The sequence below is a fragment of the Thamnophis sirtalis genome, unplaced genomic scaffold (genome assembly GCF_051295495.1).
Source record: "Thamnophis sirtalis isolate CommonGarterSnake01/CBP01778 unplaced genomic scaffold, rThaSir2_p1.2 scaffold_6, whole genome shotgun sequence".
NCBI classification, from domain to species: Eukaryota; Metazoa; Chordata; class Lepidosauria; order Squamata; family Natricidae; genus Thamnophis; species Thamnophis sirtalis.
Genome location: NW_028261386.1, coordinates 95086836 through 95114217, shown reverse-complemented (window position 1 = coordinate 95114217; position 27382 = coordinate 95086836). Strand labels below are relative to the sequence as shown.

At 37.4% G+C, this 27382-nt stretch overlaps 1 protein-coding gene and 1 long non-coding RNA gene across 3 annotated transcripts in view; one reads left to right on the top strand and one right to left on the bottom strand.

Annotated features, from left to right (window-relative positions):
* Window positions 1-524: 524 nt before the first annotated feature.
* LOC148045101 (uncharacterized) lies at window positions 525-8050 on the bottom strand. The gene is made up of 2 exons (XR_015697173.1): window positions 6572-8050; window positions 525-820 (listed from the first exon to the last, which is right to left on the bottom strand). It is a non-coding gene; the product is annotated as an uncharacterized LOC148045101 (long non-coding RNA).
* Window positions 8051-9290: 1240 nt separating this feature from the next.
* TMEM200A (transmembrane protein 200A) overlaps window positions 9291-27382 on the top strand; it is a 51755-nt gene continuing 33663 nt past the window's right edge. Inside the window, exons 1-3 of one of the 2 annotated variants that reach the window (XM_087718498.1) lie at window positions 9291-9662; window positions 10434-10580; window positions 12557-12646. The gene's annotated coding sequence lies outside the window, so the exon portion shown is untranslated. The remainder of the gene's footprint in view (window positions 9663-10433; window positions 10581-12556; window positions 12647-27382) is intronic. The other variant, XM_014053713.2, reaches the window with a different exon arrangement.

The window sequence follows — 27382 nt, the reverse complement described above, 5'->3', positions numbered from 1 at the left end:
CTGGGAAAAATGAACGGTGGGCCCTATATTATTATCTTTTAAAAATAAAAAGACATAATTAAGTGTCCTAGTTTGTACATCATTTGGAAGGCTGCTTTAAAAGTATAAAGACTGTTTGAACTTAACATATCATCTTGTGTACATTAGAATCTATATTGAACAGTCATTGCTGAAGAAGAGGCAGTTAATAAATCAGTGTATCAACCCATATGGAATGAACTATTCAATTATTGCCATATTTGGAGCTGAAATTCATAGGATTTTCAACCTGCTGCTTGTCGAGAATGTATATGTTCTGCTTGATTACTTCCCCAACATTTGGAATGCATCAGAATATCACAAACTGTACACCTGTAATTAATATTTAATGGCCAAAGGAATCATTAGCAAAGCTGAAAGAGCAAATGTAGATGTGATTAAGGTTAGCAGTAGATTACTAGGTTCTGTTTTTAATACTTGAATTTTGTGTGTGTGTGCGTCCATGTGTGTGTGTTTGTTCAATGAACAAGAAAGTAGAGTTTAAAGCAATTGGAGTGATATTTAATTTTTTTCCTGATCTGATTTACAAACTTTTTTTACATTTTGTTGCCATTGTCATTGACCAAAATTATTAAATTATAGAAAAAGGCACAGACAGAAAACTCTGTTCAATAAAGTATTTTTAAAAATGTTATATTTATTCCTCAGGAGTATTGTTGATAGTAGGAAAGCTCAAATCAAAGGTTCTTTTGGTATTCCATTCAGACTGCTGTTAGTTTCTAATTCTGCCCTCAGACAGTGGCTTCTCTGTTTTTATGCACGCTCTTCTTTATGGAGCAAACTGGAGACACAGATGGACAAAATTATATTAACATTAATATAATGTCATATTATATAATATCTCAGTAAAATTAAAATATTCTGTCAACTTTCCAATGTACTAGAACAATGTTTCCTGTATCTGATACTCCTAATATAGCATTCTTCTGTCCAAACTCTTTGCCAGATAAGTATAAATTCACATTTGTGGAAAAAAAGAGTACAGCAATCATAGCTAACCAAGTAGTGCTATATTCACCTGAAAGTGTGGGAGATATGTTAGGAGTTGGCATTTGGGACAGAAATGTCAGCTGCCTAGATCTAAGACATGAAAATACAGGTCTAAATATCAAACTTTGTAAAAAGTAGGCAGGGTCAAGGGTGCCATAATTAACCACTGGATAATTATAAGTATAACAAGTCTTTTCACTGCATGTTGATAGAGGGCAATCAACTGTGGAAAGTAGTTTTCTTATCTAGCCAGATTACTTTGAGTGCCCTGACAATTCTGCCAAATTTAAGGCAAGGAGCCTGACAGAAAGGAAGATGACTTAGAATTTAAGATGACCCATTAAAAAGGAATGGAACTAAATTATCAACTGGGTAAAAATATCCTGTGTCCTGGCTGGTGTGGCTACCTCAAGCTGAAATTAATTCTGTGAAGATGTAACATACATGTAAATCAATACATGTATTTGCATGATTGGATATTTCTGTACACACGTAGCTTCTGATAGATAAATATATATATGTATCTCTCAGAAGCTACATTTTAAAAAGTGCAGGTTCATGATAGTACAGCATTCTAATTGGATTACTAGGCACTAATTAAACAGTCTATTTTTACCTTAATTTATCCCTTATCTGCTTATACCAATCATTGTCTCACACACTAGCCACTGTCACATAATGAAACATAAGTACTAACAAACACCCACAAAGCTTCCATCAGAAGAAATAAGTAGAGGAAAGACAAGAGTTGCACTAAAAAAAAGAAAGAAATCTAGCCTCAGGGAAGGAAATGAGAAAAGAAAAAGTTCAACAGGGAGAGAAAAAAGGAGAGACCTGTTGAGGTATTACTAAAAGGTTTAAATTCACCTGGCAAGCAGTTTGTCATAAGCAATGAAGATTAGTCTTTAGCTTAATAAGTATAAGTATAATCTTTATTGTCATTGTACTTAAATCCAACGAAATTGGTTTTAACCTCACTGGTGCAAAATTATAGCAGAAACGAAAAAAGAAAAAGAAAAAAAAACCCTAGCATGTGCATGGAGTGATTGTGGTTGTATTTAAAAGTCTGTCAGCCCAAGGATAGAAACTATCTTTAAACCTATTTGTTCAGCTGGCCATACTTTGATGTCTTCTGCCCGATGGTAGAAGTACAAAGAGACACTGACCAGGGTGTGAGTATCTTCCTTACTCTGCTAAAGCAGCAAGACCTGGTAATGTCATCCAGTGGTGTCAGAGGGCAACCAATGGTTTCTTGTACTGAACTGATCACTCTCTGTAGTGCCTTCCTGTCTGCAGCTTTACTAGCATACCATAGTGTAACACAATATGTGAGGACACTTTCTATGGTGGACCGATAGAAAGAGGTCATCAGCCATTGTTCCACCTGATTTTTTGCAGGACTCTAAGGAAATGAAGTGTCTGTCAGGCCTTTCCAATCATCAGAGACATGCTGTTTTTCCAGGTGAGATCTTGACTAATAAGCACTCCCAAGAATTTAAAAGAAGAAACCCTCTCCACACAGCCCCCCTCGATATACAATGGGGCCAGCTCCTCTCTGTGTTTCTGGAAATCTAGCACCATATTCTTTGTCTTACTAGTATTTAGTTGTAAGTTGTTTCTTGAGCACCATGCGGATACCTTTTGGACTTCTTTCCTGTATGCTGATTCGTCCCCTCCAGTTATGAGACCCAATCTTCCAAGTTAGTCTATATTTGAATATTTTCCCATTTGCTTGTTTTCAAATGAGCAGAAGCAAATGCTAAAAACGTCTATAATTTATCAGCAATTCTTTCAAAAGAAAATGTCCATCCTTATGTTGGAAGGAGTCTTAAAATGGAAGGAGATACCATATTGTGCAGGCCAGGTAAGATTACTGGTTACTTTACTGTGGGTGGTGGATCTTAAAAAAGGCAGGAAATATCTATCACTTTAATTAATATTCACTGTCTGTTCTAAAGTTGGTTGCTAATGGTATACCTGTTGCATTAGTTTGGACTTCTTTAGATTTAGCTTAGTGCCATATTTTCATTATGCCCTTGACTTTAATTACTAGAATTGCAAATCAGTTTTATTTTTAGCTACCAGAATAGTGTTATCAGAGTAATGCAGGTTACTGATGTTTCTTCCTGCAATTTCATCTTCAGTGGTTTTCCAGTAACACTCTATAGAAACTAGTTTGCCTTTCAGGAAGAGTAGAAATTGTATTTGAATTTTCATATTGCAGAAGACATATGACAAAATCATGGATAACCAAAAAGCAACCCATGAGTTGCCAGTTTCTCACAGTGCTTTTTCCTGTGTGTTTATTGCAACCTCTGGCCAGGATTGTTCATTATTACTAAAGTTTTAGAAATCACTATTTGTTGAAGGGCTGAATTAAGATGAGTTCCCCATCCTGCTGAAGAGGGTGATCTGTACTGCCCTGTCATTTATAATGGAAAAAATTAAAAATTAGGATTCTACCTCAATGTCTACTAAATGGATGGTGATCACTGTAAATATTTCTCCTATTAATAGACATAACTGAAAAGAAAGAAGTGTGTAGCATCTCCTATTATAGAATCCCACATATACTCTTGATATTTGAACATGATCATTTGCTTCCTGTTATTTGAACAAGTTATTTGCTTCCTGAGTCAACAAAGATATGTGCTAGGCTTTTATTACCACAGCAGGGAAGGATTATGTACCCAGAGCAGCTGTTAAGTAGCAATAAGATCACTATGAATGGTTTATAATACGCCCTATGTGCTGCACAGCAACACAAAGATGCAGTTGCTGTCACAAACAGATTTGCCTTCTGCATATACACATACACACACTCACATTAACCCTTAGAATAGTTTATATACAGAATAAAGGGATGAGATATATTGGTAGTCCTTGATTTATGACTGGTGACTTAATAAGCATTTAGTTATGATGGACCAAAAAAGGTAATTACAACCCAGATTCAACAGTGAGAGAGCCAGACAGTCACATAATCACATTTGGAATGTTTGTAAACCAGCCCACATTATTGTCCAATTGCAGTGTCCCGCAGCTATATGACTATTATATACAAGGTTGGTTTTTTTTTTTTTTTTTTGCTGAAAACTGATATTTATTTATTTATTTATATTTCATATTTCTTAAGTGTCCATCTGTCACATTTACTTCTGGTTACCAATGAAAAAGACCCATTGCAGACAATGGGTTCATTTAATGACCACAGTACTGTGGGAATAATTGCAGAGACCTGCTCCCACAGGATGTCCCATAGAGCACACGAAACAATGAAAGCGCATGGGATGTGGAAAACAGAATAAATGACTCATAAAAGTAACTGGACATAGGCAACTCTGGCCGCCTAAGTGATAACATTGTATGCTAATGAGTGTAATAATAAAAGGGGGTTTCGGACTCTGTTCTGAGCTCTCATCCCGAGACATCTTGCCTGCGTGTCTTATTCCTCATGAGAGACCACCACACAGTACTTGCTTAACAACCACAGATTCATTTAATTACTACATTGGCTTGATCATCACACAAAATAATTGTAGAAATCAGGTCAGTTATGCGATGATCCACTTCACACCTGGCATGACTGTTACTCCAGGCTCACTTAAAGGGAAAGGTAGAAAGGTTCAATAATGCTCAATGTGTGGAGAAGATGATGGAACTTGCAGAGATGGCCAAATCAACTTCTTTGCTTACAAAGAAAGCAATACAATCCTTGACTCTACAACATTTAGTGACCTTTCAAAGTTACAATGGCACTGAAAAAATGTGACTTATGACCATTTTTCATAGTTACGACCTGTGCAGCATCCCCATGGTCATGTGATCAAAATTCAGGTCCTTGGCAACTTGTTCATACTTATGACCTTTGGTGCATGCCAAGATCATGTGATCCCCTTTTGCGACCTTCTGACAAGCAACGTCAATGGGGAATCCATCCAGGTTACTAATTTATCAACTGTAGTGATTCACTTAACAACTGTAGCAAGAAAAGTTGTAAAATGGGGCAAAATTAACTTAATTAATGTCTCACTTAACATAAATGTTGGGGTCAATTGTGGTCATAAGTCAAGGATTACCTGTATCTACATTAGTAGTTGACTGGAAACCCCTTAGAGATTTTTTGTATAAAATGGAAAGAAATGAACTTATGAATTGTGGTTTTTGTAATTAGAAAATCTGGATAATAGAAAATGAACTTTCTTTTGTAATCATAGAGTAAGAGATAATTTTGTAATTGTACTTAAATTTGCTGCAAAGATATGGGAAGCTTGTTCATTCTATTTCTTTGTCTTTGTTCTTTCTGTACTTTTGTCTTTTTATTTTCCTTTTTTGGTAATTTTTTTTGGGGGGGCATTTTTTTTAAAAAATTTTTTTTTGCAAAAGAATGTAGTAAGCTCCCAGGAATCCATTCACCAATTATCCTTGTCAGTCCTACACTGAGACCTTTCTAAGCATTCCAAGATTATAGACACCTGAATATTCAGATCCAGAAGCCTAAGAAATTCATGAATTACAATGTATATTCAAAAATCTCCTCCATGATCTTTTTAAGTGATTAGTTTTATAATTACTGAAAATATTTAACTAGTATTTTATGTATGCCTTCAAATTTCTTGGAATGGATCTTCCTGTGGTCTTTAAAAAGTTTTCGTTATTCAGAAATAAAGGATTGGATTTGGATTTGGATTTATATGCCACCCTTCTCCCAAGGACTCAGGGCGGCGTACAACATTAAAAGAAACACATAATACAAAAGTTTTTAAAAAATTAAATAGAATATCCCAAACAAACCCAATTAGAATTAACAATAACATTTTTTAAAAATCGATTAAAATTAACAATGATTAATAATTTGTTTTGTTTTGTTCAGGCCAGGCTGGCCTGAAAAGAAAATAGGAAAGGAAAGGAAATACAATAAAAGGGGGAAAATATAAAGAAAGTAAAAGTATATTACAATGCATAGAGAAAACAGACAGGTTTTGCATTAAACTTTGATCACACAGAGTATTATCTGGCCAGACTTTCCATTACCTACATACCAAACCAGTTGAAAAGCAGACGGCAATCCATAATTGTAACTTGGGAGTAAAGCTGTCTCCCCTCAATATTTATTGCTAAACTTCATGCTTAATAAAGTCAACATTCTCCATATATTGATAAGTTAGTAACACATTTTTGGTCTATGATCCAACATTACACAGACATCTTTCAATCTTGTTATTCTTTCCATATGCCAGATAACCTGATATAACAAAAACTTATTTCCCAAATCATAAAGTATGTTTATGTCAAGGTCTGTAAAAAGGGATATATTTCCCTTTTATCTATAGAATTATAGATAAATCATATTCCCCACACAGTATTTAAAATAAGAGTTTTTAAAAATCTATCTTCTGTCATTTGCTGGAGATCTGCCTATCTGAAATAAGAATTTATGACCTTGAGATTCCTCAGTTTAGAATTTCTCCTTCCTCCAAATTCACTAAATCTTAGAGTCAGATTTGGAATAAGAAAGGTGGATTGCTCTTTCTCAAATTACCTTTCAGTCCTTTTCCAGGAAACTTTTGTTTTGTTTTGTTTCATTGGCTGATGCTTATTCTAGAATATTTTATGTATATGATTCAAATAGTTTGGAAAGATTCCCATTGACATGAAATTGTCCAGGCAGTGTTTCTTCTTTTGTAAAAAGTCTAATTAGTTTTAACAGCTCTTTTGATTGGTTATTCTCTCGTAAATGGCTGCTTACATTCCACGAAGACTCTAGATGTCATGGTATTAAAAGTTTTTGGCTGAAAGTTGAGCAATGCAGATCTGATTCTTTTGATGCTTTTTTCCCTGACTGACCAAATTCCAATCTTCAACACACACACACTCACTACTTGGAGAGCAACCAGTAGCAATGACTTTGTGAAAAGATTGCATAGAGCTCTGAAGGAGTGTTTTACTTCCATTAAAATATAAACAGGTAGTCCTCGACTTATGCCCACTATTGAACCCAAATTTTCTGTTCAGTGAATTTTGGCCACCCATGTTACGACCTTGCTTGTCCCAGTTGTTAAGTGAATTACTGCAGTTAATAGGTAGTAACCCGGTTGTTGAAGTGAATCTGGCTTCCCCATTGACTTTGCTTATCAGAAGGTTGCAAAAGGTGATTGCATGACCTTGGGACACAGCAATGGTCATAAATATGAGTCAATTGCCAATCTTGATCATACATGATCATGGGGATGCCGGAGAGGTTGCAAATATGAAAAGTGGTGAAAACACACTTTTTTTAGTGCCATTGTAATGGCAATTGATCATTAAGAGAAATGTTGTAAGTTGAGGACTATCTGTACTAAGATTTCTTTCAAAGCTACTTCAGAAAATACTCTCCTTCTATTTCTTGAAAGTGAAGTGGTCACATTCCTTCATTTGGAATGTCTTCCAATAGTTCCCAAAGCTTGGATAAATTGTTTCTGTCTGTGCACCTAAGAGCTGACTAAAAGAATAACAGAGTTGGAAGGAACCTTGAAGGTATTCCTGCTCAAACAGGAAACCCCATACCGTTTCAGAAAAATGCATGTCCAATCTCTTCTTGAAAAACCTCCAATGATGGAATAGAACACCTACAACTTCTGGAGGCAAACTGCTCTACTGGTTAATTGTTCTCATTGTCAGGAAATTTCTCCTTAATTCCAGATTGTCTCCTTCCCGATCAGCCTCCATCCATTGTTTCCTGTCCTGTGAGTGTAAAGCTTTTCCCCATTACTGGAATGGCTGAGATGAAGTTTTTTGTCATGAAACACTCATCTCTGTGTCATCAAATGCCTTGTTGAGGGAATGTGAAGCCACCCTATTGCATTCAGTTGGTTAGCCCTTAAGCCTGTGATGGCTAATCTATGCCACACGTGCCACAGGTGGCACGCAGAGCCCTCTCTGCGGGCATGCTAGCTGTTGCCCCAACCCAGCATCTGTGCACACCTCCCACCAGCCAGCTGGTCTTTGGGCCTTTGGTACATCTGCGTGGGGGAGGGCAGGGTGCATGCGGGGACATGCATGCACATGCAGGGGATGTGTGTGTGTGTGTGTGTGTGTGTGTGTGTTGCTCGCATTGCATTTTGGCCTTTCGCACACACATGCATTTGCACGCATGTTTTGGGAACTCATCACCAAAAAGATTAGCCATCACTGCCTTAAGCTATCACTAATTGTTCCAGTTTGAACCAGGATAGGGCAAAAAGACCACACTATGAAGCATAGTGTAAAAACCAAGTTTTCAAAATGGAATTTCCTTCCTTCCACTTAGGTGTCATTTTGTTCTTTTGAAAGTACCAGCTGCCACCATTGTAAATATCCTTTGCCCCAGGAGGAGGAGCTGACCTGCTTTTTCTCTTCCTACTCCCTCCCCTTCTTGAATTACCAACTAGATTCTCCTACTTTGCTCATCCCTGGGGCTACCTTAAAGATACAGAGCTTAAGCCTGACTTTGATGCATTTCCCATTCAAGCGAGCATCTCCTACCTACACACATTCGCCTGTCGGTCTCCCGGGTACACTCCTCCCTAACAGGTAAATCATACACACATACAAAAATGCTGGCGAGGAAAAGCGAGGATCGGGTTAAGCATTCGCTATGGACTGTAGGCGTTAATCCGCAATAATGAGCACGATTCCAAAGGAAAAGTTCGTGTGTACCAATCGGAAGTTCTGTGTTGCTGCCATCATCATCATCATCATCATCATCATCATCATCATCATCATCATCATCATCATCTCTCTCTCTCTCTCTCACACACACACACACACACACACACACACACACACACACACACACTCTGCATGTAGGCAGTAGGTAAAGTTTATTCTTTGGAGACAAATTCTTTTTCGGGATCCCAGGTCAGAGACCTACCTAAACGCACAGGTGACAGTGTGGCTCTTTCAGCCAGAGGCGGGGAGGCTCGGTTGTTGCATACCTGGATTGCACCCGGCGTCCCCACTGCCTCACGAGCCGGCTGAGCCTAGGCGGGAGGAAAGGTTCTCCCGCGGTCAGCATGCGGGAGCGGCGCAGGTTAGCCCGCACTTTCCCTTGGTCAACCGAAGCGCCGAAAACTTTCGGAACCGCCTCGGTCTCCTGCTCCTTTCTCGCCGCTCCTTGGAGTGACGCCTCCCACCGCCCGCCGCCACCGAGGAGGGACCCGCTGGCCCCGCCCCTCGGAACGAGAGAGACTCCCACCAAGGCCACCTCTGCCTCTCTCACCGAGGAGAGCAGGCGACCGCCACATCTGGCCGGCTGAGGTGAGAGAGGGGCAGGGCGGCCGGCGTGGCAGGACTTTCCAAAGGAAGTCCGGAACAAACGCTCTCGGTTTGTCGGCTCTGACCGAACCTTACGGGGCCGTTTCGAGCCCCCCACTCGCGCTTTTTTCTTGCTTTTTTTTAACCCTTCCCCTTCCTTCCTTTCCCGCCGGAGTAATTCCGAGGATGAGGATGAGGAGGGGGAAGGGAGGAAGCGAGAGAAGCGCTGCGGGTCTGGCTGCCTCCGAGCCGTCGCTTGCGTGAAGCCGAGGCGGGCGGAGGAGCCTTCGAAGAGCCTCCCCATCCCCAAAAGCGGCAGAAGCAGCGGAAGGTCTCCCGCCAGGTAAAAATGTCAGGTGAGAAGAAGAGGGGGGGGGGGCGAAGGACTCCTCTCCCTCCGTCCTCTGTCTTTCTGGCTCCTCCCTTGGGTGAGGAAATGCCCGAGCCTCGGGAGAGAGAAGTAGGGCAGGCGGCGCCGCGGGGTCCTAGGGATTCCCACGGCGTGGAGGAATAAAACTCTTTGTTCTTCCATGGATCCGTGTCCAGGGAAGAGCCGAAAGGTTCGCGGAAGAGGGAGGGGCGGGGCTTGGCTGGGTTTCCCAAAATAAAATAGGGCGCTCCCGCCTTTTCGGGGGAGTCGCTTGGTTTCCTTTGGGTCCGCCCGTCTTCTTCTGCAGCTGTTACACCCTCTTTTGTTTGACTGGCAGCATTCGCGAATTCTTCCCTTCAGGGTCCAAGCCGCTTCAAGGCAAGGAAATGAGAGGAGGCGCTGGGATGGCTCCTTTGGGTAGTGTCAACGTTTCTCTCTCTCTCTCTCTCTCTCTCTCTCTCTCTCTCTCTCTCTCTCTCTCTCTCTCTCTCTCTCTCTCTCTCTCTCTCTCTCTCTCTCTCTCTCTCTCTCTCTCTCTCTCTCTCTCTCTCTCTCTCTCTCTCTCTCTCTCTCTCTCTCTCTCTCTCTCTCTCTCTCTCTCGGCGTTTAAAAAGGCGTTTTGCTCTTTACGTTTAGTTTTTACGCTGGGTGTTTGTGCGCATATGCACACAACCAACAGTTTGTTCGGCGCCGGCTTTCTTGACAGCCAAAGACGATCGGAGTAAAAACACCGCTATACCTTTCCCTTGGTTGACAGACGTAGTGGGGCGTTTCAGTCCGTCCTAAAGGGCACTAGGATTGTGATCTCGGTTGCAAAACAGATTGTTCAGGCTCAGATGACCTGCTAAGAGTTTAAATGGTAAATTTGAACACATTTCTGCTCAGTTGTTCTGTAGGAGTAAAGGTGAGCATAACACAAGTTTCTTAAGTGTAGTGTTTGGGAGAGGTGACAGAATTTTCTGATTTGTATGAATTAAGAAGTTATGGAACAGTTTTGTGAAATATAGTACCTCCTACATATGTTAATCTAAACTTCTGTCATCCACCAAGACAGGTAATCCTTGACTTATTCATTTAGCAACCGTTCAATGTTACGATGGTGCTGACACAAGTGACTTATTCCTCACACTTACAACTATCTCAGGATCCCTGTAATCACATGATCCAAATTCAGGTACTTGGCATCCTATATTTATAATGGTTGCCCTATCCCTGGGCCATGTGATTGTCATTCGCAGTCTTCTCAGTGAGCTTCAGATAAGGAGAGTCAATCACTTAACAACCATGTGATTCGCTTAACAGCTGTGGCAGAATAGTCATAAAATTGGTCATGGCCATGTGATGGCTCATTTAAAAATGAAATTGCTTAGAGTCAGAAGTTTCAGTCCCAATTGATGTTGTAAGTCAAGGACTACCTCTGTGGCTAAAGATGATGGAAGTTGTATCCAGTGTTTCCAAAGGGGTCAGTTGGAGAAGATAACAGATATATGTCTGCAAATTGAAGTCCCTGGAAAACTAAACATGAAACCTTGGATGGTAAAATTCTGAATAAATTGAAGACTTCAGACATTCTGTGCCTAATTAGGGAAATGTCAGCATCTTATCCTTACTATTTAGTGCTGGTCTTTCTATAACACTAGTTTTTTTTAAAAAAAAATCAACTCAAATATAGTACTGAAGATATGTGTTTTAGGTCATAATAGAGTGTTGCATACAGTTGTTGTTTTTTTCTGTTAAATCCTGTCCAATTCTTTAAGATTGCCTCAACAAATTCCTGCAGTTTTCTGGGCAAGGTTTTGCAGAAGTGGTTTCCATTGCCTCCTTAGGGATATTGAAATTCCAATTATTTTACTATTTATGGCTACAGCCAATGTTGTAGGATTCCATTCTGTACAAAACAAAGGGGAAAAAAACTTCAAGTAGCTTGGAATTTTCTTGAAGCTTCTTAAAATTTTATTACTTAATATGTTATTTTGTACGTTGCAACTGGAACATGCTCTCATATTCTAGCTTTGGCAGACAACATGTAAAATGTATTGAATAATAGAAGTGTTTCCACTTTGATAATTGAAGAAGCTCTACTTAAAAAGACTGAGAGAAAGAAAAACTACATTGTAATTAAATAGAAGCATGAAAGGTGAATAATTCAGCAATACTTCTTTATTTTAGTCCTAAATAGAAGCATTTTAATGTCTATATTGCCACTCTTTTCTTTTCCAGCAAAATACTTGTAAGAGTATAATTAAGAGGCAATTTGGATAATTTAATGCATGAGTAACAATTAGTTTTTTGTTCTGAATAAAAAGCAGTGTTCATATAGAAGAAAATGAAATGTAGATATGCAGTAGTTTGGAGAAGAAATCATTACATTTTTGTAATTGACACTGAAATACATATTACTTGTTTCTCATGGTTAGTTTATTTGTGCCATCCTGATGGGAAAATATAAGATTAGCATTAATTTAATTACACTTTTAGTCATGGAAAGTGTGGGTCACATAAACAGTTCATCATTTCCATAAACAGGTTTTTGTCTTCTGGAGTGTATCTGAAATAATATAAGACTTAAAAAGTTAGTTTAAATTACATGGATAAGAACGTCCTTGCATATTGCTGATTCACATCAATAGTTCCCCTATGTGAGTCTTTTCTTTGTATGTGCAATTCCCCTATGTGAGTCTTTTCTTTGTATGTGCAATTCTATTTTTCACCCTTTATTAGTCTGTCTATTTTGATGTCCAATAGGTCTCCCGGAACATGCAGAAGACAAAAGTTTACCTATAGATTTTTAAATTGGGATGTCTACATAGTTCTACTCACTGCCTCACTGATGTATTCTCTTTTGTCATCTTGTCACTTTTTCTTTTTGCATGAACTAAGATGAGAGAGCTGACATTAGGAATCGGATACTTCATGAGTGACTTTTTCTGATGTGGACATGAATCTCTTCTTGGAAAAATGTTTGAGTCTGTAAGTATTAATAGTGCCATGCATTGATATGCATACTAATCTATGATTCTTGTTAACATTTGCATTGGAAAAGAGAGAAAAAAGGATATTCTTATGCCAGAACTTTTTCCATTATAGATACTGATTGACACATAGAAGAATACAAGATCAGTTAGTAGTGTATATGTATTGCATGTTTTGGCTAGGATTTTTTTTTCTAATTCAGTGTTGAGCCATTGGGAATTAAAATAAGACTGTGCACGCAACGTAAAAATCAGTAAATTAGTACTATTTTTTTTCTGCCTATGGCTGAATGCCATGTATACTTTGGGAAAAGTGTCTCATCCGCCTTTCTTATCTTAAATTCTTGATAGAAGTAAATACATATACAAGAACATAATTCAGTGTGAATTGTTTTATGAAGACAGCCTTAAAAAATTGTAACTAGGATCGTTAAGCCAATGAAGGTTACGATAACAATAATAATACATGCTTATTATTTTCATCAACATTGCAATAATATAATTTATTAAATTTATGATGTCGACTCCCAGCATCTCCAACTGAATTTGGATTCGCATGTCACCTTGACTTTTGATGATGATATAATTTTGTAGCCTGAAACGTGGAAGCATAGCATGTTTTTATGTTACTTTATAGCTTTAACCTTTTGAATGAAGACTGATATAAGTGTCCCAGTGTAATGTTGCAGAATTCAATCTGAGTCGGTCACTGGGACCAGAGGTTTAGTCTTCTGAATTTTGAGACTTTTACTGGAGCCCATGCTCAGGTAACTAATTTCCCTCTAGAATGGAAAATCTGGGTAGAGAGAAGTTCCCTGAGAATGGGCTTCAGTATGGGTCTGAAAGCTTGGAAGACTAAACCTCTGGTCCTAGTTACCGACTCAGATTGGATCCTTTAACCTGTCTTTAGATTGTCAGGTGTGGTGTAAGACATTGTGTAATTGCTCTGTCACTTGAATTAAGTAACTGGTACGCTCAGTATTTTCCTCTAGAATTTTTTTTTAATCAGGAAACACTCTAATACATAGAATTATAAGTAGCAATTTCATTAAGTATATTATAGAACCACTGGTTTTAATTTAAAATACTTTTAAATGACAGACAAAAAAAACAAAGAAAACCAGATCCAAGATTTTTCTGGAGCAAAATGCATTTAATAAACAATATGGTAAAATTGTACAGTTTCCACAGTATTTCTGTGGAAAACTAGGTTCTTGTCTACCTTAAAATAGGAAAACTTACTGGATTATTCTGGACCAATCACTCTTGGCCCAATGTAACTCACAGTGCTCTTATTTCATGAATACATTTATAACATTAAATTTCTTATATATAAATAATGGACACTGTTACATTTTATAGATTAGGATGCAGTATGTTGTGGTGTGTAAGGCACAGAGCAGAAGGAAGTTTTATTGTATTAACCAGCACATTTTGGAAATGTGGTTTCTTTTTCAAAGTGTTGTAGTTAAAATATATACTTATGAAGACAAATGTTCACCTTTTATTAATTCAAAAGTATCTCTTATCATAGAATAAAAAATGAATCATGATATTTACAGAATAGGTTTTGTCTTTTTGTATTATTTAACTACAAGGTCTTTAAAAGAGATCCACTAGTTCAAATAAGTTATATAATACAATATAGCTTTGTCAGGTAGTTGTTTTTGTATGTGGTTCTAATTCATCACTGTTTTAATGTTGCCATTATATGTAGCAAGCATAGTAATTATGGTTTATATTATTTCTTGTGTAAAAGGAAAGATGCTTTTATGCTTTACATAAAGAATGAATCATATAATTGTGATGGAAAGACACCTTAATTGTAGGACCATTCCCAAGTACCGCTTCACAATCAATGTCAGAAGTCTTTTTTTCTCCATAAAAACCTGGAAATAATTGACAAAACTACATCATTATAATTTTCTGAAAAATGGTCAGTGTCTCATAGGAAAAAAAAACAACGCATAGGTTGCATTATTCAAAAGATAGCTGAGTGAATATTCTGTTAATACTCAAAAGTTTTGAAAGGCCATATTAAATGAATGCTTTTATTTCACAGTTAAAATGTATGCAGAAGAGATGGGAACTTGAGCTCATTACTTTAACAATGTTCTGTTTTGTACTACAATTAACTTTAACAATTAATACCATATGATGAGAAGTATGATAATTTTTCAATATGTTTCCTACAGTCAAAACTTTTTAATTAAATTTGTGGCAACTTTGAAGAATTAATTAAGAAATTATCTGATTAGGGAAATAAAAACTGACAGATAATTAATCTCTGCATTAGTTAATCAATTCCTAAAAAGGATGTTGGCCCTTCCATGCTTGGTGAAGGAATCCATGTTAAATTATATAACTCCTTTTGAATCCCATTACTAATGTTGTGGTTGGATTGCTGTATAAGTGGTGCCATCTTTACACAGGAGCAATTCATGGGAGCAACTCCCACAGTAATCAATGGAATAGTTAGAGACAAGTATAATATTAATAGGGAACCTTATCATAAGCATCTTATCCTAAGAACCTTATCATAAGCAACAGTCATGTTCTAATAGCATTAGAATAACATAATTATGTTGCAATGTGAACATCATATAAGTATCCAGGTGTTTTAATGACTTCTAATCTTTAGCCTTTGTCAACTTCTTGTTTAGGTGAAGTGTTACAGGCAACTTTATCTTTTCAAATTATGGATATGCCAAGAATTTTAGGATCTAATATAAACCCAAAAATTTGGGTTCAGCTTATCTGCAGATGGGCTGAATTGTGAATAGATGGGCTGAATAGATGGGCTGAATCGTGAATCTATTATATGTTTCTAAAGTATATGCTTGCCACTGCTATAATTAAGTCCATCCACCTTAAATTTTTAACCAAAATACCATTAAAATGTGCCTCCTGTAGATAAGTCAATTGTTCAAATTTAAATCAGAATCTGTTCTGAAAACAACATGTATTGATACAAAATAGGAAAACAAAAAAATATCCTTTCTTATGTTTCCTCAATATATTGAGGAAACATAAGAAAAATTTGAGGGTCAGGCTTATTAGGTGGTATATTTGAGGATCAGGCTTATTAGGTGGTATATTTTTCATGGTGTGTTGGTTAAAAATGTGAGGGTTAGCTTATCTGTGGATGGGCTTATCCATGATTATATACAGTAGTTTTTGATGTCATATGGCTGTAAAGACTCAGAGTAGGATTAATGGATTAATTATGTACCATTAAGTTGATGTTGGGTGTTCAAGACAAATAGAAGGATTTTCACCAGGATGATCTAGCGCTGACCTAGCCCTTCAAGACTTTCAGCAGTTGCATACACCACTGCTATAATTAAGTCCATCCACATTGTATTACCAGGTAGTCTTTGATTTACAACTACAATTGGACAAGAATCTCAGTCATTGAATAAAGCCTTAGTTAACTGAGAAATCATGTGACTGCTTCACTCAATGATCACAATCCTAGCATTCTCAGTTGTGGTCCTTAAATGAATAGTCCCAGGCAAGGAGCATGGGCTGAATTTGGAGAGGTGAGGGAGACCCTAAAGGGTGGAGATCACATACAAGGATCTCTTCACTCACTGATATCCCAAGCAGGATAGTCAGCTCTCCTTTGCATCATTTTTGGACCCAACATCTCTAGCAAACATTTCTGAGACATGTGGCTATAGAAGGTGCTTTAGACACATGTGGATTCACCACAGAAACTGTCCCCAAAAAGTGGCAAAGGAACTGCAATGGCAGCAAAATGGAGGTGGTCTGGTGCGGGTCTAGGACCACTCAGCATGGCCAACTCACCATGACCAATTTTCTGTGGCCAGCTTGCCATGGTCAACTCTCTTTACACAACTCACTGCAGGATAAGAGTTACACTAATATCAAAGAAATGGTGGAATAGAATCATTAAAGAAAACATTCAAAAGGAGGGACATAATGAGATGTGAATGACAAAAATTAAAATATTTTAAAGATTATTTTGAATATCTAAATTGAATTGTTGAATTTTCCCACGGTGAGTTGGTCATGGCGAGTGGGCTGCACCAAGTTGTCCCATTCCAGTCTGATACGGCTCCTGCAGCCATTCATCACACTTCAGGTGCATTGAGGATGTGAGAGGGCTATAAGGTAGGTAGGTGCACAGTGTGAGATGGTGGAAAAAGGGAAAGATGAGGGAAGAAGGGACAGAGAGCGAGAGCAAAAAGTGGAGATGAGGCAAATCAATATGCCGATGCCTAGGCAAGGATGGAAATGAGGTGAATGGAGGAGAAGCAGCTAAGGAAAAGGTGGCTCAGGCCAGGAGTCACCTGGATGTGAGTGTGTGTATGTATGTTTGTAGGGATGGAGGGAAGGCAGAAATGGAGAGGAGAGTATACGTGTATGTATTAGTGCATATGAAACAGAGAGGTGTGGTGAGTTTGAGAGTAAGTGCAAAGAGCAGAAAAAAGCAGGGGAGGGAAGGAGACCAGCCAGAGGGTGAAGAGAAAAAGATGGAAGGAAAAGGAAGGGGAGGGAGAACACTTTGTCATCCTTTTTCTCTTGGCCTCCCTGTTGCTCCACCGTGCCTTTCCTGGAGCCACTACTACTTTCTAAGCTCCATTCCCCACACATGAACCTGGCACCAGAAACCTCCAAAGCATGCCCCACTGGACCAGAAAAAAGGCCTTATCTAGGGCAGCATCTCAACTCCCACAGAGGCAGCTTATAAATTCCATTGCTGAAGTCCAAGCAGAAATCATTGACATCATTTCAATCTAGCGATATCATAAACACTCTGAAAGTTCCTCAGTTCTTTCCTAATAGCATGTTATTCAGTCCCATCTGATCTGTCCTCTAGTATTATATTGCCAATTACTTTAAATTGTCTATGCATAGAATTTTTTTGAGAAGCTGACAAGGAAGATTGCAAATGTTCATCACATGATCATGGGATACTTGGCAACTGATCATAAGACCAAACACCCAGATCACAATCTTCTGATTGGGGAAGGGGGTACAATATATTGTGATGGTCAGAGGCGGTAAAACACCCTTTCCAAGGCCATTGTTAATTTGAGCTGTAGTTAAGTATAAGTAAGTTAAGTTCTAACTTTAGCTGCATTCTTTTTCTCTTTCCTTTCTCCTTTCCTAGCACTACACTTCTCAAAAGATTTAGGTCTTCACTTAATGTTCTATCAATTTCAGATTGAACTTTATCGTAAGGCTCAACAACTTATTCTGCATCAGTAGTTGAAAAATAAATTTGGGTAGCCATTATATTAGAGGATTGTCTGTAAAGTCAGTTGTTATACATTGATATTATTCAGTAATTGATGGCATTGTACCAAAGTACTATCTTTGGGTATATCCTTCCTGACAATGAAAGCAACATTATTCTTGATTTATTTTGGGGTCTTGAATAGCAAATAGTGTTTGAAAGTGTTCAATTCCAGTCAATTTCAACTTACAGATATCCGTATGTAGCTGATTAACTTTATCTTTTGCTGAGTTGAGCTTTCCTGTATTTATACTTTTTACATTTTGTGTTTCCAGTATAATTCTTTGTAGAACTGAACTATATTTTCCTGCATGGCAGAAAAGTAGATGTCTCAAAGCTTTCAATCTAGCCATATCATAAACACCATTTCAATCTTTTCAAACATCATTTCAATCTAGCCATAACATAAACTCTCTGAAAGTTCTTCAGCTCTTACTCAATAGCATGTATTAAGTGCCATCTAATCTGAGGGGCCCATCCTCCAGCATTATTTTGCCAATTATTTTATATCAGGGTCCAGCCCACTGGGTGATTAGATCTGGCCCACGGGCCTGCCCTGGAAACAGCGAAGGATTCGCCCGCCATGCCTCTGCCAGTGAAAATGGAGCTTGGGAGGGCTACATGTGGCCCTCCTGAGCTCCATTTTTGCTGGCAGAGGGTTGCAGGAGGCCATTACAGCCAAAAATGGAGCTTGGGAGGACTGCAGAGCACTGTTTTTGCTGACAGAGGATTGCAGGAGGCTGTCACAGCCGAAAATGGAGCTCGGGAGCCCATTTTTGCTGGTAGAGTGTTGGGCCACCACAGGCACCCTGATACGAGAGACATCAAGCTGGCCATGCCCATCCTGGCCATGCCCAACACCCCCCCCCCAAGGTCAAATATATATAACCCTGATGCAGCCCTCAATGAAATCGAGTTTTGACACCCCTGCTTTATAGTGTTATCCATGGATTTTTAAAAAGAAAATATTGGAATGGTTTAATCTTGTATGAAATGATGTCTTTGCTGTTGTCATTAAAATGAACATCCACCTTCAGAATTGCTTCTGCCCAATGTACAGTAAGTGCCTGTTTGCTTTAACTAGAAATAGGAAACCTACAGGGAGTGTTTTATTTTTTTATTATTTTCTTTTATTTATATGATCATCTCAAATTCATGAGACTAGACAGCTAACAACAATTAAAAACACAAGAAAGAAACATGTAACAGTAAAACACACACACACACAAACATATATAATCAGCAATCAAGGTAAAAAATAATACAGGGGGGGAAATATTCTTGATGTATATTCCCTGCATTCTTTGCTTATCCCAGGGACATCCCTATTCTTCCTTTATGAAGCACAATAGCAGTTCCTGAAGGTGGACATAGCAGGATAAACACACACACACACACACACACACACACACACACACACACACACCACTGTGTGTATGTATTTCTCTATTTCTATGTCTGTCTATCTCTTTCCATCCATCCATCCAATGACTGTGCAGGTATCTCATGGATATATGGATATCAGTTGGAAAAGAGGTATTTTATTTTCAAATAACCATTACATATTTCAAGGAATTTTTATCTAAATGAGATGGCAGACACATGATGGTGCCTATTCAGGGCATATATTTGCTATTCATATTTTACACAATGATATTACCAATAAAGAACGTTTGTAGCTCAGAGTTGAAATAGCAATAGCAATAGCAGTAGACTTATATACCGCTTCATAGGCCTTTCAGGCCTCTCTAAGCGGTTTACAGAGAGTCAGCATATTGCCCCCAACAATCTGGGTCCTCATTTTACCCACTTCGGAAGGATGGAAGGCTGAGTCAAGCCTGAGCCGGTGAGATTTGAACCGCTGACCTGCTGATCTAGCAGTAGCCTGCAGTGCTGCATTTAACCACTGCGCCACCTTGGCTTGAGGGGTCCTTGGTGTTCTCTGAGCTTGCTTGTTTTCTTGCAGACGTTTCATTACCCAAAATAGGTAATATCATCAGTGCTAATCACTTGCATTGATGATGTTACCTAGTTTGGGTGAAGAAATATCTGCAAGAAAACAAGTAAGCTCAGAGAGCACCAAAGACCCCTCATAATGGCATTCTTTTGCTTTACTTGAGGCAAACTTGGTTGTAACATAAAATATAAAATTACCTTGATACAAATCCTGTTTCTTGAGTTAAAAGTAACGATATTTTTGTCCAGTCACTACTGTAGGTACACGGGTGTTTGAGAACCCTATTATTAAGGCTGTTCATAATTCAAAAATGATTTGGAAGAAGTGCTTTGGGCAACATACAAGCACAGCAACTCTCTACCATTAAATCAGTTCGTCCTTTTTTCAAGCTTATTAGGAAGCTAGTAAAGAGATGAGTTGCTTTATTAAAGTGTCATGCAGAGTTTAAAGTACTTCTTCCTAATCATTTTTAAAATGTGAATCCTATAATCCTATTCAGCATGTATTCAGTGTGTAATCCAATAAGATTTAGTGACCATATTCAACTGAACATATTTCATCTTATTAAGCTGAGATATTTTATAACCACTTGTCAAAACATACAGATCAACTTATGACTGCAGTTGGAACTGGATTTCTGGTTGTAAGTCAAATTGGTCATACGTCGAGGCACCCATGTGACCAGACCCAATTTTATGACATTTTTTGGTGGCAATTGTTAATTGAAACATTGTAGTTGTTAAGCAAATCTGTGGTCATTAAGTGAATGCCACTGTTATGTATTGATATAAGAATTAGAAATTGTGAGTCCCAAACCAGAGTATTTTAAATCAACTTTGAACTGTAACTTTACTTCTTAACGTGTTTTAAAGCTTGTCTGAACCTTGATTAGTAAAACTATATTTCTTCTTATTTTCTGGTTTATTACAGGTTTAAAATAAATCCCAATGAATTGTTATAGAAGCCAGGTTTTCAGGTTTATTTTATAAAATATCACTTATTTTAAACAAAAGCTCTTGGTTCATTTGCATTGCAACAGTGGTAGGATTCAATTTTTTTTTACTACTGGTTATGTGGGTGGGGCTTGGTGGCATGGCATGTCTTGGTGGGCATGCTAGGGGAAAGGCACTATAAAATCTCCATTCCCTCCCCACTCCAGGGGAAGGTTACTGAAAAATCCCCATTTCCTCCCAATCAACTGGGACTTGGGAGGCAGAGAATGGATGGGGGCAGAGCCAGTCAGAGATGGTATTTACCAGTTCTCCAAACTACTCAAAATTTCTGCTACTGGTTCTCCAGAATTGGGCAGAACCTGCTTGGAAATTGAAACTGAATCCTGGTTTATTTCTCCATCTATTTCTTTAGGAAGGTGGAATTGAGGAGAGGGGAGTATGAACTGGACTGGCATCATTTCTAAATGTAGTGCTAGACATGGTTTAGCATTACATCTGAACATCCCTGATTCATTTGAGACATGATGATTAAATTAGAGGAAAAACTCTGATCGTATATATCATGTTTTAATTAGATGAGGGACTCTTAGTTGTTCTCTGAAGACATGAATCCACATTCTGCTTTCCCTTTTGTGTGTGAGGGAAAATTAACATACAAAAGTAAAATACATTGACACATCTTACTTCTATATGAAATGTAATTCAAGTTTATTCAAATTTATTCTTATAATAAATTCTACTTGCACTAAAAAAATCAGTTACTTTCAGTTTATAAATTATCTCTCTCTATGAACTAATAATGAGAACTGACATGAGGTACTGTTTAAAAAGAGAAACAAGGTACTGAAGGGCGCTTGTATTTTAAAAATAATCATTGTGTGCCAAATGCTTAGTAATAAGCAGAAGAAGAGAAAGGTAAATATAAAGATTGTATTCCAGTGCCTGGTTCATATGTTTACCTCCCCCACCCACTGCTTTCGGAGCTGCTTCCACAATTTTCCAGGGTGCCTGCTTGGCTGAGCAATCAACCACCTGCTGCCTCATTTTCCATATGGCACATCAGATTGCACTTTGCAGCAGTCAGGCAAGGAAGGTGCCACTGAGTAGTCTCAAAAGAACCACTCCGCAAAGCAGAAAGTTCGCTCTTCCTTTTGGGAGGGCTAGTCCCAGATCTTTGTTTGTTATTCTATGACTATCACTAAGTGTTGGAACTTATGATTCATGATGAATGTATTTTTTATATACATTGAGAGCTTATACACCGAAGACAAATTCCTTATGTGTCCAATCACACTTGGCCAATAAAGGATTCTATTCTATTCTATTCTATTCTATTCTATTCTATTGTGCTACACTAAGCCGTAGTGTTCATCAACCACATTTCTCGCGTGTGTCCTGTTTGGACCTAGCTCTTGTGGTCAGTTACATGTCATACTTCCCTACTCCCCACCACTACTAAATTAGTTTAATTCAGAAAAGCATGGTCCAGTTAAATTTAGGTGAAGCTACCAATCAATTTCGGCTATCATATTATACCTCAGCAAATCTTGTCTATTTTTAAACAAGTCTGCATTACAGTTATGGTTTATTTATTTATTACATTTTCATTTTCACCTTTATTTTGTTTTAAGTAATTCAAGGTGGCAAGCTTACATAATATTCCTTCCTTCTCCTATTTTCTCCCCAACAATAACACGGGGAGGTAAGTTGCGCTGAGAGAGAGTGACTGGGCCAAAGTCACAAAGCTGGCTTTTATGCTTAATGTGGGCCTTGAAGTCACAGCTTCCTGGTTTTTAGGCCAGCACCTTAACCACTAAATCAAACTGGCTTTTTTCATACTGGTTGAGGCTGGGACACTTGATATATGTACCAAGTCACTCCTGCCATTTAGTCCAATAGTGTATACTAGAGGGTGTAGAACAAATGACAAAGCACTACATTTCTGAAGATAGCTGGTTGCTCTTGCCACTGGTTTTGATTTAAGATTCTATGAGTTTGAGAAGAAGATATACTTTGCAGTTTAATTAGGTAACAAAACATCTGTATTATCACAGATGCAGCTGCTGCATAGAAACCATTTTCAGTCTGATCCCATGATTTAAGTCTCCTGGTAAATTGATTTAAGGCACTCTGTGGTGACTAGAAAAACTAGGGCTTGTCTGTACATGTTGTTGTGAAAACTCAAGGTATTTTTCTGTTAAACTAGAACTTTTGTGTTTTGAAAACACATTTGCACTTTCTTGTTTATTGGCAGTCTGTCCTTTTATCTTCCGACTTTTTTTTAAGGCTTGTACTGAAGAAGGATGTCCTTTTCTTGTTTGTCAGTTTATAAAAGCAATTATTACTTGACTGCTGTGCAATTGCAAAGGAATGTCACTGTAGACAGCAGCAGAACTTTTCTTAATGTTTGACCTCATTGGAAAGAAATGTAGGAAGCACACAAAATTTGTTCAAAATGGAAAATAGGGAATTCTGTACAAAAGTGAGGGAATAAATTATTTTTCTGAAGCTAGGGAACTGCAAATGATTTCTCAAGGATTTCTTTAGAGAAATACATCTTTTAGAGCAGATGGCATAGCCAGAACAACTTTTACAATAAGTTGAGCAGTTGGACAACCACTACACTTAGAGATAAAACTGTCCCAGATTGGATCCTCCAACATTATCCCGGGACATGTATATTTGGCTTCATTTGTGAAAACCACAAAAGAGCATTGATATACCGTATGTATTCTTGGACCCAAACACTGATTTTCCACTTTCTCATTTAGGCTTTGATCTTGTAAATAATACAACCATAACTGGGATTCAAGAATCAAGGCATAAAAAGATACAAGAAAAGTAATTCTTTGCTACAAATCTACTCTTTGTTCAGAATTTTGTTTATACTAGTCCTATAAGTAATAGAAGTGAATTAGCAAGCTGCCTATTTTTTAAGAAGTCATCTAAATTTGCTTAGAGCACTTTTAATGGTTAGCCTTTAAGGAGTTGGACACAATGTGTAAAAGGGCTTATCTAGTTTATCTTTGGAGCATATAGTTTAGGCTGAAGAAGAATATCTGATCACAGGAATCTCAATGATTAGAAGCAGAATCTCCATTTTCCAGACCAATTATTTACAATATTGACACATGCTTCTATTTTTCATCTATGAACTGCATATCATGTTGCTGTTGAAAATTAGTAAATTATTTATCAATGCATCTGTAGTTTCTAGGTATGGTGAGAAAAAGCTTGATTCCATTGAATTAACTAAAGCTAAGCAGATTTTGCCTCTGGTCTATGGCTGAGACTGTTTGAGAATCCTTTGTGTGTCAAAGGAATCAATTGGGACATGCTATTACATTGATAAATTCTCTTTATGCTGATTAGTTCTAGGAATGAACAGAGAAAATGATGCAAATCTGTCTTTTCCACTGATGATATTACTCTTGGCCACATTAATGACTTATTAATGAGAAATCTGAATCTGTTTAAGTTGCCCAGTTATGGTCTTACCATGTGTGATTTCCAACTCTGAGCAAAATAGGAAGTTATCGGTAGCCCTTTATATTTCAGATGTATAGTGAACAGTGACCTCTAATTTTCTGCCTGACTAGAAGTGCAAAAATCTCATCTATCAAGAATCAGCCAACTACAATATATGATGAGTAGGAGGTATTTGGGTTGATGAATCACAAATTGCAGGCTCTATAGAGTCAGAAATGGTGTTCGTTCTCAATGCAAGCCAGAATTTTCAAACCATGGTTTGATGAATAATGTACAATAGTCTAGTTCTTGAATAACTCGTATTGTCTTTTAGTAATTGGGACAGTATGTCATATTTTGTGGCATGATGGTGGTTGTATTGGTAGTACTATAAAATGAATGACTTTCCCCCCCACCAGTTTGAGATTTCGAAGAGGCGCGTTTAAATACATGAAACTTATTTTAGGTTTTTTTCTACAGTTTGTGTGTTTTGTTTTGTCAAAATGGCAACAGTGTTTTACAGAGGACTCCAGGCACCACAAAAAAGGTGGTGTAGATTGTCAGGTTTCCAAGGGAAAAGCATGAAATACTGCAGTATTTCATGCTCTGCAGGACCAAAGTTAAAGGCTAGTCTCAGACTGGATTCTAGACATTTTTTCCATAATACAATTTCAGAGTGCTGGTATTGGAATGATTTAATTTAGAATGATTTATTAATGGATTTCAGGACACATTTTAATGTTCTAGTTCACATGTCTCTAGAATAAATGTGTATCCCCCTTGGTTGCTATGTTAAATGAAATAAAAGATGATAACTAGACTATGAATAAAACCAGGGAGCATAATCCAAAGCCTCTAATCATAACTTTATAATAAGTAAAAATAGATTGAGGGTTTTATAGAAATACATACATAATTTACTATTGTAAAGGTTTCCAGTGCTTGTATTTCCAGTGTGGCATAAGTGAAGAAATGGCCATTTTAGGTGGAAGCAGCTCCATTTACCTTCTTTTTGCCTTGGGACAACAGATCCCAAACCTGCCAAAAGAAACATGCCAAGCCACTGCAGTGAGGATCTGTTAGATCTTTATGATTCTGCAGGAAACTCAAATGGCTAGTGTCATTAATAGTATCTGCCAGCCATTTGATGAGGTGTTCTGCCTTTGCTTGCATGCCCATGATATAACTTGATGGATTAAGCCAAGGGAAGATGAGCTTCTAGAGGCTTACAGTCAATCATGTGGTGGTAAATATTCAAGAATCAGTTCTGCCAGCTCCATTGCTGGCCAAATAGCCACAGAATTACCTGCTCAGTGCACTAGATGTCATAGCTCAGTTCTACTCTCAATTCTTTCACACAATTCTTCCACATTTGTCAGTTCTCATGATTTGGCTCCAGCACACTGGTTGCAGCCTAGTACTATTAAGTGTTTCTGTTTCTCTACACAGTAATAATACAAAGAATCAGTTACTTGAAAACAAAATATTTTATAATGAGGAGGTTAAACTTGTTAAAATAATGGGGTTTAAGTAGTCTCTTTCCTACTATCAGCAAAACACACTTAGTCAGAAATTGCTTTTGTTCTGCTTTCTTCAAGAAGAACTAATTCCAGTGAACCCACAACAATTAAACATTTAAAGGCAGCTTTGATAATGTGCAGCAAACTGAATCACAGGCATGTTTAATAATAGCAATAATTTTAAGAAATTACAGAATTTGTATAAATTTGGCTTTTTTAAAATATCACTTATACATATACATTTGACTAGTCATTTTTAATATCATCACCATGAGCAGGATAATTTGGAAAGAGTTCTATTTGTGTTTATTTGTACATGAGTAGATCTTTTTTTTGAGTTTTTGGACCTGGAGAAATCCTTGCAGAAGAATCAAGAATTTTCTGAAGCTGTGGTAGATAGAGCTCATTAATTTTTCATGCACCAAATATTTGTCCTACTTCATTGGCAGTTCTGCATCACAATTCTAATGCAAAAAGACTTCCCAATGAATTTGATGGGATGTACTGAAATATTTGTCTGAATTACAATTATTAATAATTTGCAGCTTTATATCAGATTGGGGCTATATAGACCAGCGTTCCTTACTTGAAGAAGTAACTGAGAAATTACTGAGTATGAAAAAGAAAATTTGATAATTTAAAAGAAAAGCATACAATAAAGTGAATAAGGTTGTATTATGGAATGTTTTCATAATTGTAGAGTTGGAACTTGATTATCAAATGCAATAAAAGTGGGATATAATGGGAACAAAATATTTTTGAGAAAATATGGTGTGTTTGATGAATGATTTAACATTGTGCAGGAAGTGAGACATAGATGTATAATGCATTACTAGTTTTTCAAAATGTATTTACAGAAATTGTGATATTAGAGGTACATTGGCTGGGGATCTGAATCTATGGATGGTTCTTTGCATATGATGCTTTGTTACCTGAGAATATGAATTAGTTGAAGATAATTTTATAGAAGCAGAATGGTACCTTGAGTATGGATCTGGAAAATAGAGTTGAATTGCAAGTTATGTATGTAAGGGGGGGGGGAGAACAGGTAGATCAACTTAAGTATTTTGGTAGAGTGTTGATTAAAGATGAAAAATGGTTGGAGAAATTCCAAGATAAGCAAATGTTAGAAAAGTGATTGATGGTATGAAGTCTGTTGTAAGCAAACAATCTTTGCCCACTTTTTATATAACTTGGTATTTCCAAGAAAATGTAAAAACAAGTTGAATGCACAGAATAAGTTACTTAAAATTATGTATGCTGTACTAAACTAAGAAGCAATAGCATCAAGCATAATTTGATAGTGAGTGAATGTGTATTGAATAACAAAGTGAACGATCAGTCCAAAATAAATATATTTAATAAACAAGTGAATTTATTTAGTAGACTATTATATTTTATTCTTGGATATATTCTAATATTGTTTAAATTATATTATTTTAAGGCACTTGGTATAACTAAAATATTAGGAAAAAATACAGAGAATTAAATCATTGGTTATATTCATGTTTAATTTAGTGGTGTTAAGATTCATGCCTATCATTCATTTGCCCTAACATTTTAGTGGCCA